The sequence below is a fragment of the Callithrix jacchus genome, chromosome 6, assembly GCF_049354715.1.
Source record: "Callithrix jacchus isolate 240 chromosome 6, calJac240_pri, whole genome shotgun sequence".
Taxonomy (NCBI): Eukaryota; Metazoa; Chordata; class Mammalia; order Primates; family Cebidae; genus Callithrix; species Callithrix jacchus.
In genome coordinates this window covers 41,342,110-41,360,841 of record NC_133507.1, presented here as the reverse complement: position 1 = coordinate 41,360,841, position 18,732 = coordinate 41,342,110, and the positions used below count along the sequence as shown (strand labels likewise).

Genomic DNA, 18,732 nt, shown 5'->3' with positions numbered 1-18,732 from the left:
TTTCTCTCTTTATTACATATTGTTGATTTTTTTTTGTTTCTTAAAGATTTACTATTAATCTCTAAGCTCAGTGAGTACTTTGCTGTGTCTAAAGGAAAGAAATTTCATTTTAGCTGCTTATTTATGGTGTACCAGTGGTAGACAGGAGAGACAAAACCTGACAACCAGAAAAGAAGAAAAAAAAATAACTTGAAGAATCTTTCTAATTTTGTGCTCAGTGGTGGCTGATGTCGTTGTCCTCTTGTTGATTACTTCCATCCACTGAATTTGGCTCATCTCCAGTGGGCCTACCCTTCTGTCCACTAAAACCTGGCAGCCTGTTTTTTTTTTTTTTTTTTTTTTTAATCTTTAACTGATGTGCTTTCATTTTGTTTTATTTTGACTGTTTTTCATTTTGAGTGAGTTTACAGCACACTAATACCAAAGAATATGAATAAAGAAAGAAAACATTAGAATAAAATTATGGTGGAGGAGAGGAGGACAAGAAACTACAGGAATTCTGATAGTTTTCTATTTTCTGTTTTTCAAGTTTACTTTTGGTAAGTAGTATTCTCAGTTGTAAATCAACAAAATATTGACAATAACTAGGATTTGCAAGTAGACTTTTGTTAATAAACATTCTTTACTAGATTTCCAACTCTATTTTCCCAATGGAGAACTTGCATAGTCTCAGGGAGAGGTTTGAGAGCCAGATTTTTCTCAGGAAAAGAGTATTTCCTGAATAAATACACTGTGGGAATGCAAATGTTTGGGCAGTTTCCCAAGGGAGGTCTAAAGCTGTGTAACTGAACATTTGCCACATACCACATTCTGACAAGTCGGCACAGAGCCTTCTTTATCTCTTTATTATTGTCCCTGTTGGGTCCCACATTTTTGGGATATAGAGTCATCACTCTAAAGATTATTTTGACATTAAGCTTATTTATATATGACTTAAAATTAAAAAGGTAAAATTGTGTAACTTTGGCTATATAGTGAATATATATCATATTTATTTAAAGCAATAATATTAGAAGTGCAAAGATGTTTCATTATAAAACATTTTTATAATAATTTACTATTTTCTTTTTCTTGTTTTTTTTTGTTATACAAATATTTATTGTTTACTAAAAGCAGTGGACCTCTTATCAAATGCTGCTTGGTAACAAAATCTTATCACAGTTTCAATAAAAAGAAAAAAAGAATCTAACTATTTGTCTCATTGTCATTAGTTAGACTTTCTGAAAGGTCACTTAATCCAGACTTATTCAGTGCATTAATCAGATTCTCAGGCGTCGCATGAACCCCCTCTTGATTTTGCCAGGCAACCAGGAGCTGTTTAGCTCTCATCTTTATGTCTTCACTGTCACACTCAATCTGCCTAATTTCTGAGTCTTTCATTTCCAAGTAGAGAGCCAGAATCTTCCAGTGTTCACTCAGCTTGTTGGCAAATACCTCTATTTGTTCTCTGTTGCAGGGTTGTCTCCCCAAACACCAGGACTTTCATTTTCCTTCAGTAAAACATCATTATCTTCCTCATCTTCATCCTCACCAGTTTTTATTTCTTCAGAAGGAGGTGGTAATTCCTTGGCTAGCGTTATTACCATATTTTCAAGGTATTCTGGTAAACTTTTAAACTGCTCGTTGGTTGGAAGAAGTGAGGACTTCTCTGTGCTAATAGTCTCAGGGCTCTCCAACCATAACTTGAATTGTTCACAGCCTTATATTCATTTTCAACCATATTTTCAGGGTCTGCCTGTTCAATGGCTTCTTCAAAGAATTCCTCCAAAGTGGGCATATATTCCCTTGACTCTGATTTACAGGCTTCCATATTATCAAGACAAAGATTCCAAAGCCTTATTAACTCCTCATTTCCCATCAGAATTTTTTTGCTGGGTCCCTTCCCTAGGAAGTCCTCAAGTGTTCTTCTCTTTCGAATTATTCTCATTGTATCTGATTTTCTTTCTTTCACAAAACTTGGGCAACCTTCATTTTTCCATGAATTCCAGCTTTCTTCAGTGTTTATTATATGATCTACCATCTTTGAAAATCTCTCCATCGGGGGGTTTTCAGATAGTAGTTGATAAACTGATTTTGTAGTATCTTCAATCCAAAGTGATTATTCATCTGTTAAAACATAGTTTGAACTTTAGAATTTGACCTGCCCCTTGAGATATTGGAATGAAATGAGATACTGCAACAGGTTGTGTCAGCGAAACTTACTGTCACTCAGTTGTAAATCCATCAGCTTTTCACTTGTTAAAAATTTTGCAAAATATACATGCTCTCCTCCTGTTTTCAACTCTTCCATCTTTTTTCTTGAGGACTGAGTATCATCCAATTTGTAACTCTTAAAAACAACTAAAACTTCTTCAGAATAATTGAGAAAAGTTTTCCATGAAATCTTCTCATAGCATTGCACAGAGTTCCTGAAGTAATCCCAAAGTGACCCGAATTTTCGATACAGGTTGTAATCAACTGGAATAGAGCATGTTGTTGGAGCTTCCTTATTTCCCATTTCACGTTCTTCTGCATCCATTTCTTCTCTATCTTCAGTGTGCTTCTGACCCAGGGTACTTTCCTCCTCATTGGTATTGAAAACAGTGACATTTTCCAGATTAAATTGACTCTGCAAGTTAAGACCTGATTTCTCAGGTAGAGAGGGAAAGTACCTGAGAAAGGGAAAGTACTAGCCAAAAAGAGCTGAATTGGTCCACAGAAGACTGTATTCTGGGATTTAGATAATCTTCTTAGGAGATCATTGCACGTATGTAGTAAGTAATTTTTCCCAGCAGAATAGAATGTATTTTATTTCCAAGTAGCAACATTTTTTTTCCACAAAAGTAAATACTGTATCACACTGATCCAAAGGAAGACAATCCAAAACATCTCCCAACAATACAAAAGATATAGATGTGGTACAAATACCCAGGCAGTCTGGCTCTACAGTCTGTTTTCTTCACCATTAAGCTTCAGTTACTCCCCTAGTGGCAAGAGAAATAATAGCTAAAATGTTTTCATATGATGAATGATTTATAGTTTCTTTTTCTAGAACATCTCTGAAAGCTTGATCAAGGGTCCATTTGTTTTTTTCATTTTCACTGCCAGGTACCTGGCTGAAGGTACATAACAATGGCTTGATGTTTTTGATGTTCAAGTCCTCTGTGGTAGACTTTGTAAACCACGTCTGTGCTTCAGGCAAACTGAAGAGTGGCGGCATCAGAGACTGATTTACTATTTTCAAAGTGGTTTCTTATCTGTTAGGCTACATATTGACAATAATACTGTCCAAGTATTTTGAATAGTACTATGCAGGTACATTGAATTTATCTTAGTGCTACATAATATATTTTCAGCATCATATGTGTAGATGGCTAGTAAGTGACAAAGGTAGAACTAGAACTTCTACTATGTTATCCCAGAGCAGCCTGAAAATAAACACAGTAGATGAAATAGAGGCCGAAGCCCAACCCAGGAAAATATAATGAATACATAATTTACTTAAGTTTCTCTCTCTGTATATATTTTTAAATATTACCTTAATTCAACTTGAAGAAGATGGTTGGAACTATCACAAAGCAAACTACAGGATAAAACCTGGTTTCTCTGGTTTGCTAATTCTACATGTAGAACTCATTTACCAATATAAGTTTGATCATAATTGTAATTTTTGATTCAGTGAGTTGCCTGAATGTTTTCTATTTCTAGATTAAATTCTAAATTTCATTTATATTTATTATCATAAAATACTTCTACATCACTCTATTCACATATATAAAGGAATCTGGGTTTCAACCCAAACCCTAATTAACCTCATTAGAGAAGGGAATAATTCAAAGTTTAGAAACCTGGAGATTTCCATATCACATCTGGGAATAGGGCATAGAAGTTCACCCAACAGTCAAAGCCGGAATGAGTAGATTAGAACAGCCCAAACAAGGGAATGTCTAAAGAGAAACTTGAATTTATTAATTTCTCCCAGATTTACTGGTTTGTCTACATAGAGAATAAAATACCTAGGAATTCAACTAACAAAGGATGTAAAGGACCTCTTCAAGGAGAACTACAAACCACTGCTCAATGAAATAAGAGAGGACACAAATAGATGGAAAAACATCTCCAAAATGCTCACGGTTGGGAAGAATCAACATCGTGAAAATGGCCATACTGCCCAACGTAATTTATAGATTCAATGCTATCCCCTTCAAGCTACCAATGACCTTCTTCACAGAACTGGAAAAAAAAAAACCACTTTAAACTTCATATGGAACCAAAAGAGAGCCCGCAGCCAAAACAATTCTAAGCAAAAGAACAAGCTGGAGGCATCACACTGCCTGACTTCAAACTATATTATAAGGCCACAGTAATTAAAACAGCATAGTACTGGTACCAAAACAGAGACAAAGACCAATGGAACAGAACAGAGGCCTCAGAAGCAACACCACACATCTACAACCATCTGATCTTTGATGAGCCTTACAAAAAAAAGCAATGGGGAAAGAATTCCTTGTTTAATAAATGGTGTTGGGAAAACTGGCTAGCCATGAGCAGAAAGCAGAAACTGGACCCCTTCCTGACACCTTACACTAAAATTAACTCCAGATGGATTAAAGATCTAAACATAAGACCTAACAGCATAAAAACCCTAGAAGAAAACCTGGGCAAAAGCATTCAGGACATAGGAGTAGGCAAAGACTTCATGACTAAAACACCAAAAGCAATGACAACAAAAGCCAAAATAGACAAATTGGATCTGATTAAACTCCAGAGCTTCTGTACAGCAAAAGAAAACAATCATTAGAGTGAACCAGCAACCAACAGAATGGGAAATAATTTTTGCAATCTACCCATCTGACAGAGGGCTAATATCCAGAATCTACAAAGAACTAAAACAGATTTACAAGAAACAAACAAACAAACCCATTCAAAAGTGGGCAAAGGATATGAACAGACACTTTACAAAAAAAGACATCGATGAGGCCAACAAGCATATGAAAAAATGCTCATCGTCACTGGTCATCAGAGAGATGCAAATCAAAACCACATTGAGATACCATCTCATGCCAGTTAGAGTGTGGATCATTAAAAAAATCTGGAGACAACAGATGCTGGAGAGGATGTGGAGAAAAAAGAACACGTTTACACTGTTGGTGGGAGTGTAAATTAGTTCCACCATTGTGGAATACAGTGTGGTGATTCCTCAAAGACCTAGAAATAGAAATACCATTTGGCCCAGCAATCCCATTACTGGGTATATACCCAAAGAATTATAAACTGGTCTATTATAAAGACACATGCACACATATGTTCATTGCTGCACTGTTTACAATAGCAAAGACCTGGAACCAACCCAGATTTCCATCATCGATAGACTGGATAAAGAAAATGTGGCACATATACACCATGGAATACTACGTGGCCACAAAAATTATGAGTTTGTGTCATTCATAGGGACACGGATCAATCTGGAAATGATCATTCTCAGTAAACTGACACAAGAACAGAAAACCAAACACTGTATGTTATCACTCATAGGCGGGTGTTGAACAGTGAGAACACATGGACACAGGGAGGGGAGCATCACACACTTTGGTCAGTTGTGGGAGCTAGGGGAGGGATGGTGGGGATGGGAAGGGTGGGGAGGAATAATGAGGAGAGAAATATGAGATATAGGTGATGGGGGGAATGAAGGCAGCAAACCACCTTGCCAGGTATGTACCTACGCAACAATCCTGCATGATCTGCACATGTACCCCAAAAGCTAAATTACAATAAAAAAAGAGAAACTTGAAAATCTTTTAAGTATTATATTTCTTTTCCTTTCAAACATGAAAGGAAATACAAAGCATTTATACCCCAGTTTTAAAAAAATCTTGGCTAAAGAGTTTAAAAGAGCAAACCGTTTCACGTGAGTCTCCTTTCAAACATAGTCAATTCAAATGATCCGGAATTAATCGTTACATATAGATTACGTCCATTTAGATTTGCTCTGTAGGTGCCATTTTATTACCATAGGGAGGCTGAATTACAATTTGTCCTTTTAATTCTATTAATCTTTAATGCAAATAGTTTTCATTGTTGAATCCTTATTATTATTTTGTTTTTCTCATTTGTATCTCACACTTGCCTTAAGAAAATGTTACCGATATACAAAAATTGGCTGTGTGGTAGAGGGCGTCTGTATTCCCAGCTACTCTGGAGGCTGAGGTAGAAGAATCACTTGTGAACCCGGCAGGTAGAGGTTGCAGCAAGCTAAGATTGCACCATTGCACTCCAAGCTAAGTGACAAGAGCGAAACTCCACCTCAAAAATTAAAAAATAATTAAAAAAAAGAAAATAGAACAAAAGACAAAAGAGACAGAGCACGGGGGGGAGGACTCAAGATGGCGCTGTGAGAACAACCCAGGATTGGAGCTCTTCTCGTTGAATCCACAAACGGTGAGTCAGAGCGGCATTTCCAGACTGATCTTTGTTGCCCACAGAACGGGGAAACTCCCAAGTATAAAAAAGACATGGGACGCCAGGCAGTAGGTCTGCCTGGCGAAGCCGGCAGCCGGGGCGGCGGCGGCCGGCCCTACCCAGCAATCCCCACAGGGCACGCTTGTCCGGGTGCCCTGTTGAACCAGCAACCTGAGACTTGAGAGGGCTCTACTTGAGACTGAACGAGACTTGGACAGTAGGCCAGCCCAGGGGATTGCAGGGATTGGGATACCCAGTGGGACGAACAAAACCGCAATTTCGAACTATCCCGAGCAGACGGTCCGAGACGCTCTGTGTGGGAGGGGCGTCCACCACTACCGAGGCAACCCGCCCCAACTGAGATACACGCCCACTACTGACGCAGCCAGCCATTGCCGAGGCAACCCGCCCCAACTGAGATACACGCCCACTGCTGACGCAGCCAGCCGTTGCCGAGGCAACCCGTCCCTACTGAGATACATGCCCACTGCTGATGCAGCCTGCCATTGCTGAGGCAACACGCTACAATGAAGAGACTCCGCCGCAGGTCGTGGCGGAGACCACAGCAGAGCAGGCAGGAACAGCGCGAATCAAACAACAGCAGGGCGGAGCCTCGGCAGCCAAACAGTGGCTAGTCTGCCTTCTAGCTGGGCAGGACACCTGATCGGACATCCAAAAATAAAGCCCAAACCCCTCAACACAGAGCAATTGAGAAAAAAAAAAAAAGGTTTTTTTAATGAGCTCTGTTGCAGCAGAATAAAACATAGCAGCCTAACAGCCCTGAATGAACAACAGAGTGCACAGCTCAGCAATTAAACCCCTATAAAGTACAAACTGTCTCCTCAAGCAGCTCCCTGACCCATCTATATCCAAAAGACTGACATTAGGCAGGCATCATCCTGGGACAAAGAGAGCAGAAAAAGAAACTGGTAGCATCCCTCGCTGTGCCACACCTACTAGAGGTGCAACCCAGACAAGCAGGGTCTGGAGCGGACCTCAGCAGTTGTACAGCGAAGGGGCTAGACTGGTAGAAGGAAAACCAAGCAACAGAAATACTTCATCAACAACATTCTGGGTGTCCACTCAGAGACCCAAACGAAAAGTCAGCAACTACACAGACGACCAGTGAACAAATCCACAAAGATGGGAAGAAACCAGCGCAAAAAGGAGGAAAACACCCGAAACCAGAACACCTCGCCTCCTAGAAAGGACCAAAACTCCTCACCAGCAAGGGAGCAAAGCTGGACGGAGAATGACTGTGATGAAATGACGGAATTAGACTTCAGAAGATGGATAATGAGAAACTTTTGTGAGCTAAAAGATCATGTATTAAATCAATGCAAAGAAACTAAGAACCTTGAAGAAAGATTTGAAAAAAGATTCCAGGAAATGATAACAAGAATGGATACCTTAGAGAGGAATATGAATGAATTAAAGGAGCTGAAAAACACAATACGAGAACTTCGCGAAGCAAACGCAAGTTTCAATAGCCGAATTGACCAAGCAGAAGAAAGAATATCTGAAGTCGAAGACCAACTCAATGAAATAAAACGAGAAACCAAGATCAGAGAAAAAAGCACAAAAAGGAATGAACAAAGTCTCCAAGAAATGTGGGACTATGTGAAAAGACCTAACCTACGTTTGATAGGTGTACCAGAAGGGGACGAAGAGAATGAATCCAAGCTGGAAAATACTCTTCAGGACATCATCCAGGAAAATTTCCCCCACCTAGCAAGACAAGCCAACACTCAATTGCAGGAAATACAGAGAACACCACAAAGATATTCCGCAAGAAGAGCAACCCCAAGGCACATAATCGTCAGATTCAACAGGGTTGAAATAAAGGAGAGAATACTAAGGGCAGCCAGAGAGAAAGGTCGGGTCACCCACAAAGGGAAGCCCATCAGACTCACAACATATGTGTCGGCAGAAACACTACAAGCCAGAAGAGAGTGGGGGCCAATATTCAACATTCTTAAAGAAAAGAACTTTCAACCCAGAATTTCATATCCAGCCAAACTGAGCTTCTGAAGTGAAGGAAGAATAAAATCCTTTGCGAACAAGCAAGTACTCAGAGATTTTGTCACCACCAGGCCTGCTTTACAAGAGCTCCTAAAAGAGGCACTACACATAGAAAGGATCAATCAGTACCAGCCATTCCAAAATCACACTGAATGCTAAAGAGCTTCAACATAATGAAGAATCTACAACAACTAACAGGCAAAACAGCCACTTAGCATCAAAATGGCAGTATCAAATTCACACATAACAATATTAACCCTAAATGTAAATGGACTAAATGCACCAATCAAAAGACACAGACTGGCAAATTGGATAAAAATCCAAAACCCATCAGTGTGCTGTATCCAGGAAACCCGTCTCACATGCAAGGATACACAAAGGCTCAAAATAAAGGGATGGAGGAAGATTTACCAAGCTAATGGAAAGCAAAAAAAAGCAGGAGTTGCAATTCTCATCTCTGATAAAATAGACTTTAAAGCAACAAAGATCAAAAGAGACAAAGAAGGTCATTACATAATGGTAAAAGGATTGATACAACAAGAAGAGCTAACGATCCTAAACATATATGGACCCAACACAGGAGCACCCAGATACATAAGGCAAGTTCTTAATGACTTACAAAAGGACTTAGACTCCCACACAATAATAGTGGGAGACTTTAACACTCCACTGTCAATACTAGACAGATCAACCAGACAGAAAATCAACAAGGATATCCAGGGCTTGAACTCAGACCTGGAGCAAGCAAACCTGGTGAACATTTACAGAACTCTCCACCCCAAATCCACAGAATACACATTCTTCTCAGCACCACATCACACCTACTCTAAAATTGACCACATAATTGGAAGTAAAGCACTGCTCAACAAATGCAAAACAACTGAAATCATAACAAACAGCCTCTCAGACCATAGTGCAATCAAGTTAGAACTCAGAATTCAGAAACCGACCCAGAACCGCACAACTTCATGGAAACTGAACAACTGGCTCTTGAATGTTGACTGGGTAAACAACGAAATGAAGGCAGAAATAAAGAAGTTCTTCGAAACCAATGAGAACGAAGACACAACGTGCCAGAACCTCTGGGACACATTTAAAGCAGTCTCTAGAGGAAAGTATATAGCAATAAGTGCCCATATGAGGAGAATGGAGAGATCCAAAATTGACACCCTATTGTCAAAATTGAAAGAGCTAGAGGAGCAAGACAAAAAAACTCAAAACCCAGCAGAAGACAAGAAATAACTAAGATCAGAGCTGAGCTGAAGGAGATTGAGACACGAAAAACCCTTCAAAAAATCAATAAATCCAGGAGCTGGTTTTTTGAAAAGATCAACAAAATAGACAGACCACTAGCCAGAATGATTAAAAAGAAAAGAGAGAACAACCAAATAGATGCAATAAAAAATGATAAAGGGGAAATCACCACAGATTCCACAGAAATTCAAACCATCATCAGAGAATATTACAAACAACTATATGCGCATAAACTAGTAAACCTGGAAGAAATGGATAAATTCCTGGACTCCTGTGTCCTCCCAAGCCTAAACCAGGAGGAAGCTGAAACTATGAATAGACCAATAACAAGGTCTGAAGTCGAGGCAGCAATTAAGAGCCTACCACACAAAAAAAGCCCAGGTCTAGACGGGTTCACAGCCGAATTCTACCAGACACACAGGAGGAGCTGGTACCATTCCTTCTAAAACTATTTCAAACAATCCAAAAAGAGGGAATCCTTCCCAAATCATTTTATGAGACCAACATCATCCTGATACCAAAACCCGGCAGAGACCCAATGAGAAAAGAAAACTTCAGGCCAATATCCATGATGAACATAGATGCAAAAATCTTCAATAAAATATTGGCAAGCCGATTGCAACAGCAAATCAAAAAACTTATTCATCATGATCAAGTAGGATTCATCCCGGGGATGCAAGGCTGGTTCAACATACGCAAGTCTATCACCGTAATTCACCACATAAACAGAACCAAAAACAAAAACCACATGATTATCTCAATTGATGCAGAGAAGGCATTTGACAAAATTCAACAGCCCTTTATGCTAAAAACCCTCAATAAACTCTGTATCGATGGAACGTATCTCAAAGTAATAAAAGGTATTTATGACAAACCAACAGCCAATATCATACTGAATGGGCAAAAACTGGAAGCATTCCCTTTGAAATCTGGCACTAGACAAGGATGCCCTCTCTCACCATCCTATTCAATATAGTACTGGAAGTTCTAGCCAGAGCAATCAGGCAAGAAAAAGAAATAAAGGGTATTCAAATAGGAAAGGTGGAAGCCAAATTGTCTCTATTTGCAGACGACATGATAGTATACCTAGGAGACCCCATCGCCTCAGCCCAAAAACTCCTGAAACTGATAAACAACTTCAGCAAAGTCTCAGGATATAAAATCAATGTGCAAAAATCACAAGCATTCGTCTACACCAATAACAGACTTAAAGAAAGCCAAATCAAGAGCGAACTGCCATTCGCAATTGCTACAAAAAGAATAAAATACCTTGGAATACAACTCACAAGGAACGTAAGGGACCTCTTCAAGGAGAACTACAAACCACTGCTCAACGAAATCAGAGAGGACACAAACAGATGGAGAAACATTCCATGTTCATGGTTAGGAAGAATTAATATCGTGAAAATGGCTATACTGCCCAAAGTAATTTACAGAATCAACGCTATCCCCATCAAGCTACCATTGACTTTCTTCACAGAACTGGAAAAAACCACCATGAACTTCATATGGAACCAAAAGAGAGCCCGCATAGCCAAGTCAATTCTAAGCAAAAAGAACACCGTGGGGGGCATCACACTACCAGATTTCAAACTATACTACAAGGCTACAGTAATCAAAACAGCATGGTACTGGTACCAAAACAGAGATATAGACCAATGGAACAAAACAGAGGCACCGGAGGCAACACAACATACATACAACTATACAATCTTTGATAAACCTGACAAAAACAAGCAATGGGGAAAGGATTCCATGTTTAACAAATGGTGTTGGGAAAACTGGCTAGCCATGTGCAGAAAGCAGAAACTGGACCCCTTCCTGACACCTTACACTAAAATTAACTCCGAATGGATTAAAGACTTAAACATAAGACCTGGCACCATAAAAACCCTAGAAGGAAATCTAGGCAAAGCTATCCAGGACATAGGAGTAGGCAAGGACTTCATGAACCAAACACCAAAAGCATTGGCAACAAAAGCCAAAATAGACAAATGGGACCTAATGAAACTCCACAGCTTCTGCACGGCAAAAGAAACAGTCACTAGAGTGAATCGGCAACCAACAGAATGGGAAAAAATTTTCGCAGTCTACCCATCTGACAAATGGCTGATATCCAGAATTTACAAACAACTCAAGCAGATTTACAGGAAAAAAACAAACAAGCCCATTCAAAAGTGGGCAAAGGATATGAACAGATACTTTACAAAAGAAGACATATATGAGGCCAACAATCATATGAAAAAATGCTCATCGTCACTGGTCATCAGAGAGATGCAAATCAAAACCACATTGAGATACCATCTCACGCCAGTTAGAATGGCGATCATTAAAAAATCTGGAGACAACAGATGCTGGAGAGGATGTGGAGAAAAAGGAACACTTTTACACGGTTGGTGGGAGTGTAAATTAGTTCAACCATTGTGGAAGACAGTGTGGCGATTCCTCAAGGCCCTAGAAATAGAAATTCCATTTGACCCAGCAATCCCATTACTGGGTATATATCCAAAAGACTATAAATCGTTCTACTATAAGGACACATGTACACAAATGTTCATTGCAGCACTGTTTACAATAGCAAAGACCTGGAATCAACCCAAATGCCCATTGATAATAGACTGGATTGGAAAAATGTGGCACATATACACCATGGAATATTATGCAGCAATCAGAAATGATGAGTTTGTGTCGTTTGTAGGGACATGGATGAATCTGGAGAACATCATCCTCAGCAAACTGACACAAGAACAGAAAATGAAACACCGCATATTCTCACTCATAGGTGGGTGATGAAAAATGAGAACACATGGACACAGAAAGGGGAGTACTAAACACTGGGGTCTATTGGGGGGAAAAGGGGAGGGCCAGTGGGAGGGGGAGGTGGGGAGGGATAGCCTGGAGAGAAATGCCTAATGTGGGTGAAGGGGAGAAGAAAAGCAAAGCACACTGCCATGTGTGTACCTACGCAACTGTCTTGCATGCTCTGCTCATGTACCCCAAAACCTATAATCCAATAAAAAATTAAAAAAAAAAAAAAAAGAAAATGTTACCTTATGCTCATTTTGAGAAATAATGGTTCAAAATAAAATAAACTGTCCAAAAAACTGCTTGTAAGTGGCAGTGTAACTATATCTGACCCTGAAACAAATGGCTTTAATCACTGCTCTATGCGGTCAGATTTTTTAAAATAGTGTTGGTGAAAGAAAATTAGTAAGAGGCATATTTAAACACTGATGTATAGATTGATTAGTATGATTGATTTTAATAAAAATGATAAGAATTTGAAAAAGGCAGTAAAGATTTGATAGAGGCAGTCATCATCTTATAATGGTGTCACATTCCAAACTATGTTGGTAGGACCAGATTTTTGGAACTCTGAACTTAGAATATTATAAATGAAAATTATGTTGACAGTCAAGCTGGTAGAAACAAGCAGGCATGAATAAAAAAGGCTCAATGCATAAGGATGAACTTGTCCAGATTTGAGTTTTGGCAAGAATACTGCATCAGACCCAGTTCAGGGTGGCTTTTATTTGCTGTCACTTTTAACCTAGCCAACGAAGTCTTAGAATGGATCTTCATCAGGTAAGGATACAAGTGGTTTTGTGGGTGAAGTTCTCAGGAGCTATCTTAGTCTACTAGGGCTGCTATAACAAAATATCAAGGACAATGTAGCCACATGAAATTTGTGTCTCACAGGTCTGGAGGCTAGGAAATTCAAGATCAAGGTGCTGGCCCAATGGTTCCTGATGAGGGTTCTCTCTTGGCTTGCCAATGATGGCTGCTTTCTCACTATGTCCTCACATGGTCTTTCCTGTCCTGTGTGCAGATGGAGACAGAGAGAGAGAGAGAGAGAGAGAGAGAGAGAGAGAGAGAGAGAGAGAGAGAGAGAGAGAGAGAGAGAGAGAGAGAGAGAGAGAGAGAGAGAGAAAGAGATGTGTTTCTCTTCTTTAAGACCATCAGTCTTATTGAATTAGGATTGAACACTTATTATCTCATTTAACTTAATTATCTCCTAAAAGTCTTACCTTCAAATATAGTCACATTGGGGGTTGAGTCTCCAACATTTTGGGGATACACAATTCAGAGCAAGAACATTCCTAGTATTTCAGGGAAGTGCTTCTAACTTGGTTAGTAAATTTGTTTGGAAGCAGGGTTACTGATAGAAGGAAGCCCTTCTATCAGTAGGCTGGAGCTGAAGATACATTAGCCCTAGAGTCTGCTTTCTCATGTGTAGTTCAATTCTTTCCTTTCTGCATAGCTATAGATTTCCATTCTGTTTCTTGAGAGATTATTAACCTTTCGGCAGTACTGGTGATACCTATCACATTTCTGTAGAAAATATAGAAATCGCCAACTTCTTACATTGTACATTTTATGACCATTTGCTCAAATTATGGGGTTTGTTTGTTTGTGGTTGTTTTTTTAAAGTTGAAGAACTGGTCTGGGAAAATGAATGTTTTCTAGAAGTGTCCTCCAATGAGAAAGTGTATTTTTTGCTCACAATAAGAAGGAAAGACTTGGCAGGAAAAACAGATCCTCACTGTCTAATTCCTTTTCTACCCTCATTTCCCAACTGTAATTGCAAAACACATGTAAGAGAGCAGAAGGCATTGCTCAGGAAGTCAATTCTTGTAAACTGAAATTGAGAAATAGATTTGTTTACTGATTCAGTTAGCTTTTCAGACTAGCTATGAAAGTACCCAGAAGGCTTATTTTGAAATTGGAGATTTTTTTCCTAATTGTGCGTAATAAAATTTGTATACTAAACACATTCTAATGGCCCCAATCTAAATATGTAATATGTATCACAGTATTTTAGGAAAATGATCAGTCATTATCACTAATATGAAAAATGGTGGAAAGATATTCCCAATGGCAGCAGAGCGAAATTTCTGATAAATCCTACTCATATTGTCATTATTATCTCTCCACTTTTGGCATACTTCCCTGACTTAATCTCATGAATGGAATAGAAATACTGCTTCTATATAAAATCTCTACCCAAATGGTGTCTTTCAGAGCATAAAATAGTCGATGGTTGTATTCTCTTCCTTCCTATGCTTTTTAAATCACCGTGCCTCTTCCTGTGTTACACATCATATATTTATTTGCTTACTCTGACTTTTTTTTCACATTGAAATGTGGGAATCATGTTTGATCTTTCTGGTACCCACTGGAATGCAATGGATATTTGTGGAATAAATCTTTTATGAATTAAAGATTCAGTAAAAATTGTTTTATTTTGTATTTTCTCTTACAGAAAGCAAAAGCTCACTGGAGAAATTTAAAACAAATATATCAGCTAAAATTATTTTAAATGGTATCAATAAAAGTGAATATAATGGGTAATGGACCTCAAGTATAAATTAATCCTTTATTATACAGAAGACAATTATTATTTAATTAATCACTTTTTCCTTTCTTCTGCCTTTGTTTCTCAGAAAATCTGCCCGAATTCTGTAATCATGAAATGTATTCTCAAAACTCCTATTAAATAGACAGTAATGGAGTCACATCAGCATCAAGCCACAACTGATTTGCTAAGGAGTCAATATCTTTACAGATTTGAGTTAACTACTGTCTACAGAGAGATATGTGGTATAGAGTTGCACAGAGGCTGCTACAATGAACTGAGTTTTTTATATTGTAGTTTCTGGCTTAGCTCATGACGATAGTCTCTAATATACGGTACAGTCTACCAAAGAATTCCAAATTACTTTCAAGGTTTATTATGTAAAGTATTTATTGTGTCTGAACGAATTTAGTCCCACAATAAATCATTAAAATGTGATGTATTTTATCAGCACCTTATTGACGCAATAATTAGTTTATTTTTACAGTTATTACAAGTGTCAAAAACAGAAATATAAATGTTTTCACAGAATTTTTTCTCTGTATATTTTGCAATCTTTTGATTAGAAATAAATTTCATATCAATTTTTCTATTTTAAAATATCTATATCATATTGCTCTTTTGATATGATTTATATGAACTTGATAAGCTTACATGTTCTCTGTCACCCAAAAATATTATTTTTTCTCATCTCTGTAATGGGAAAAATTAAAACAATTTATCAATGAAATCATTTAGACATTGTCTATTTTACTTATGTTTGATGCCAATTACAACAAATACTTCATTTTTCATCTACGTGATATATCAACATAAGTCTAAAGAAAGCACCCTATGTGATATTGCTAAACTGGTATTCATTATAATTAAACAAAATTGTACTATGACCATTCATAACACACTTAAATACTTTCTTCCAAAGGTAGAAAGGATTGAGAGAATGAAGATTTCTTACAAACTGCTTTTATTTAAATTTTTTTTCAAAATTGGAGTATTCTGCTTATTTTTTAGCTACATATTTCACTGTTCTATTCTTTTCATATTTAAAAAATTCAAACTGTCTTTTTAAACTGGAAAAGTAATACATGTCTATTTTTCCAAAATCATAAAATATAAAGCAGAATAAAGAAAATACAGAATAACCACCAATCTACCTATTCAGAAACAACTTCTGTTGTGTATGATTTCTTATACACATGAATATGTGTAAGTGTGTGTATACATGTGATTGCATTTATATGAGCATATGCGAATGATCACTGCACATATATTGTTTGGTAACCTCCTTTGTCATTGAATGAGATAATATTAATGACTTTTGAGTTGTAGCCACAATGGCCGAATAGGAACAGCTCTGGTCTGCAGCTCCCAGTGAGATCAACACAGAAGGTGGGTGATTTCTGCATTTCTAACAGAGGTACCTGGCTCATCTCATTGGAACTGGTTAGACAGTAGGCATAGTCAACAGAGGGCAAGCCAAAGTAGGGTAGGGCATCACCTCACCTAGGAAGTGCAAGGGGTCAGGGAACTCCCTCCCTTAGCCAAGAGAATCTGTGAGGGACTGTGCCATGAGGAATGGTGCACTCCAGCCCAGATGCATTATGCTTGTCCCACAGTCTTTGCAACCTGCAGACCAGGAGAAACCCTCAGATGCCTGCACCACCAAGGCCCTGGGTTTTAAGAACAAAACTGGGCAACCATTTGGGCAGATATTGAACTAGCTGAAAAATATTTTTTCATATCCCAGCGGCACCTGGAATGCCAGCAAGAGATAATTAGTCACTCCCCTAGAAAGGAGGATGATGCCAGGGAGCCAAGTGGTCTAGCTCAGCACATCCCACCCCCTCCCCCCGGGGTCCACCAAGCTGAGATCTACTGGCTTGAATTTTTTACTGCCAATACAGCAGTCTGAAGTTAACCTGGGATGCTCCAGCATTCTGGCAGGAGCAGCACTCACCATTATGGAGGTTTGAGTAGGCAGTTTTCTCCCTACAGTGTAAACAAAGCTGCTGGGTAGTTTGAACTAGGCAGAGCCCCCTGCAGCACCACAAATCTGCTGTAGCCAGACTGCCTCTCTAGATTCCTCCTTTCTAGGCAGGGTATCTCTGAAAGAAAGGCAGTAGCCTTAGTCAGGGGCTTATAGAAAAAACTCCCATCTCCCTGAGACAGAGAACCTGGGGGAAGGGATGGCTGTGGGTGCAGCCTCAGTAGATTTAAACATTCCTGCCTGACAGCTCTGAAGACAGCAGTGGATCTCCCAGCACAGTGCTCAAGCTCTGCTAAGGGACAGACTAATTCTTCAAGTGGGCCCCCGACACCCATGCCTCCTGACTGGGAGACATCTCTCAGCAGGGGTTGACAGATACCTCATAAAGGAGAGCTGCCACTGGCAGCTGGTGGGTGCATCTCTGGGAGGAAGCTTCCAGAGGAAGGAACAGGCAGCAATCTTTGCTGTTCTGCAGCTTCCTCTGGTGATACCCAGGCAAACAGGGCCTGGAGTGGACCTCCAGCCAGCTCCAGCAGACCTGCAGCAGAGGGGCTTGACTGTTAAAAGGAAAGGTAACAAACAGAAAGGAATAGCATCTATATCAACAAAAAGGATGTCTGCACAGAAACCCTATCCAAAGATCAACATCAAAAACCAAAGGTAGGTAAATCCAAAAAATGAGAAAAAAACCAGCACAAAAAGGTTGCAAATTTCAAAAGCCAGAGTGCCTCTTCTCCAAAGAATCACAGCTTCTTGCCAGCAGGGGAAATAAACTGGACAGAAAATGAGTTTGACCAACTGACAGTAGTAGACATCAGAATTTGGCTAACAACAAACTCCTCTGAGCATGTTTTAACCCAATGTAAAGAAGCTAAGAACCTTGAAAAAAGGTTAAAGAAATTGCTAACTAGAATAACCAGTTTAGAGAAGAACATAAATGACCTGATGGAGTTTAAAAACACAACACAAGAACATCGTGGAGCATATACAAGAATCAATAGATGAATCTATCAAGTGGAAAAAAGGATATCAGAGACTGAAAATTATTTCAACTATTGTAAATGGCAGTGTGGTGATTCCTCAAGGATCTAGAACCAGAAATACAATTTGACCCAGAAATCCCATTACTGGGTATGTACTCAAAGGATTATAAATCATTATACTATAAAGACACATGCACACGTATGTTTATTGTGGCACTGTTCACAATAGGAAAGACTTGGAAACAACCCAAATGCCCATCAATGATAGACTGGATAAAGAAAATGTGGCACATACACACCATTGAATACTATGCAGTCATACAAAAGGATGAGTGTGTGTGTATTTGTTCAGAGACATGGATAAAGCTGGAAACCATCATTCTTAGCAAACTAACACAGGAATAGAAAACCAAACACTGCATGTTCTCATTCATAAGTGGGAGTTGAACAATGAGAACACATGGACACAGGGAGGAAACATCACACATGGGGGCCCGTGGGGGTTGGGGAGTTAGGGGAGGGATAGCCTTAGGAGTAATACCTAATGTAGATGCTGGGTGGATGGGTGCAGCAAACCACCATGGCACATGTATACCTATGTGAGAAAAATGTACATTCTGCACGTGTATTCCAAACTTAAAGTATAATAAAAAAAATTGATAGCTTTCCAAACTGACTTGCATAACCTCATT

The 18,732-nt window shown here is 38.9% G+C and overlaps 1 protein-coding gene and 1 pseudogene across 13 annotated transcripts in view; both read right to left on the bottom strand.

The window, feature by feature from the left end:
- Positions 1-18,732, bottom strand: part of TFPI (tissue factor pathway inhibitor) — an 88,232-nt gene that overhangs the window by 57,467 nt on the left and 12,033 nt on the right. The window contains exon 2 of one of the 12 annotated variants that reach the window (XM_054257398.2): positions 13,412-13,533. The exons of the other annotated variants lie outside the window; for them this stretch is intronic. The gene's annotated coding sequence lies outside the window, so the exon portion shown is untranslated. The remainder of the gene's footprint in view (positions 1-13,411; positions 13,534-18,732) is intronic. 12 annotated transcript variants of the gene reach the window in all.
- LOC144576621 (THO complex subunit 1 pseudogene) lies at positions 1,059-3,310 on the bottom strand (annotated as a pseudogene). The gene has a single exon (XR_013518846.1). The product of XR_013518846.1 is annotated as a THO complex subunit 1 pseudogene (transcript).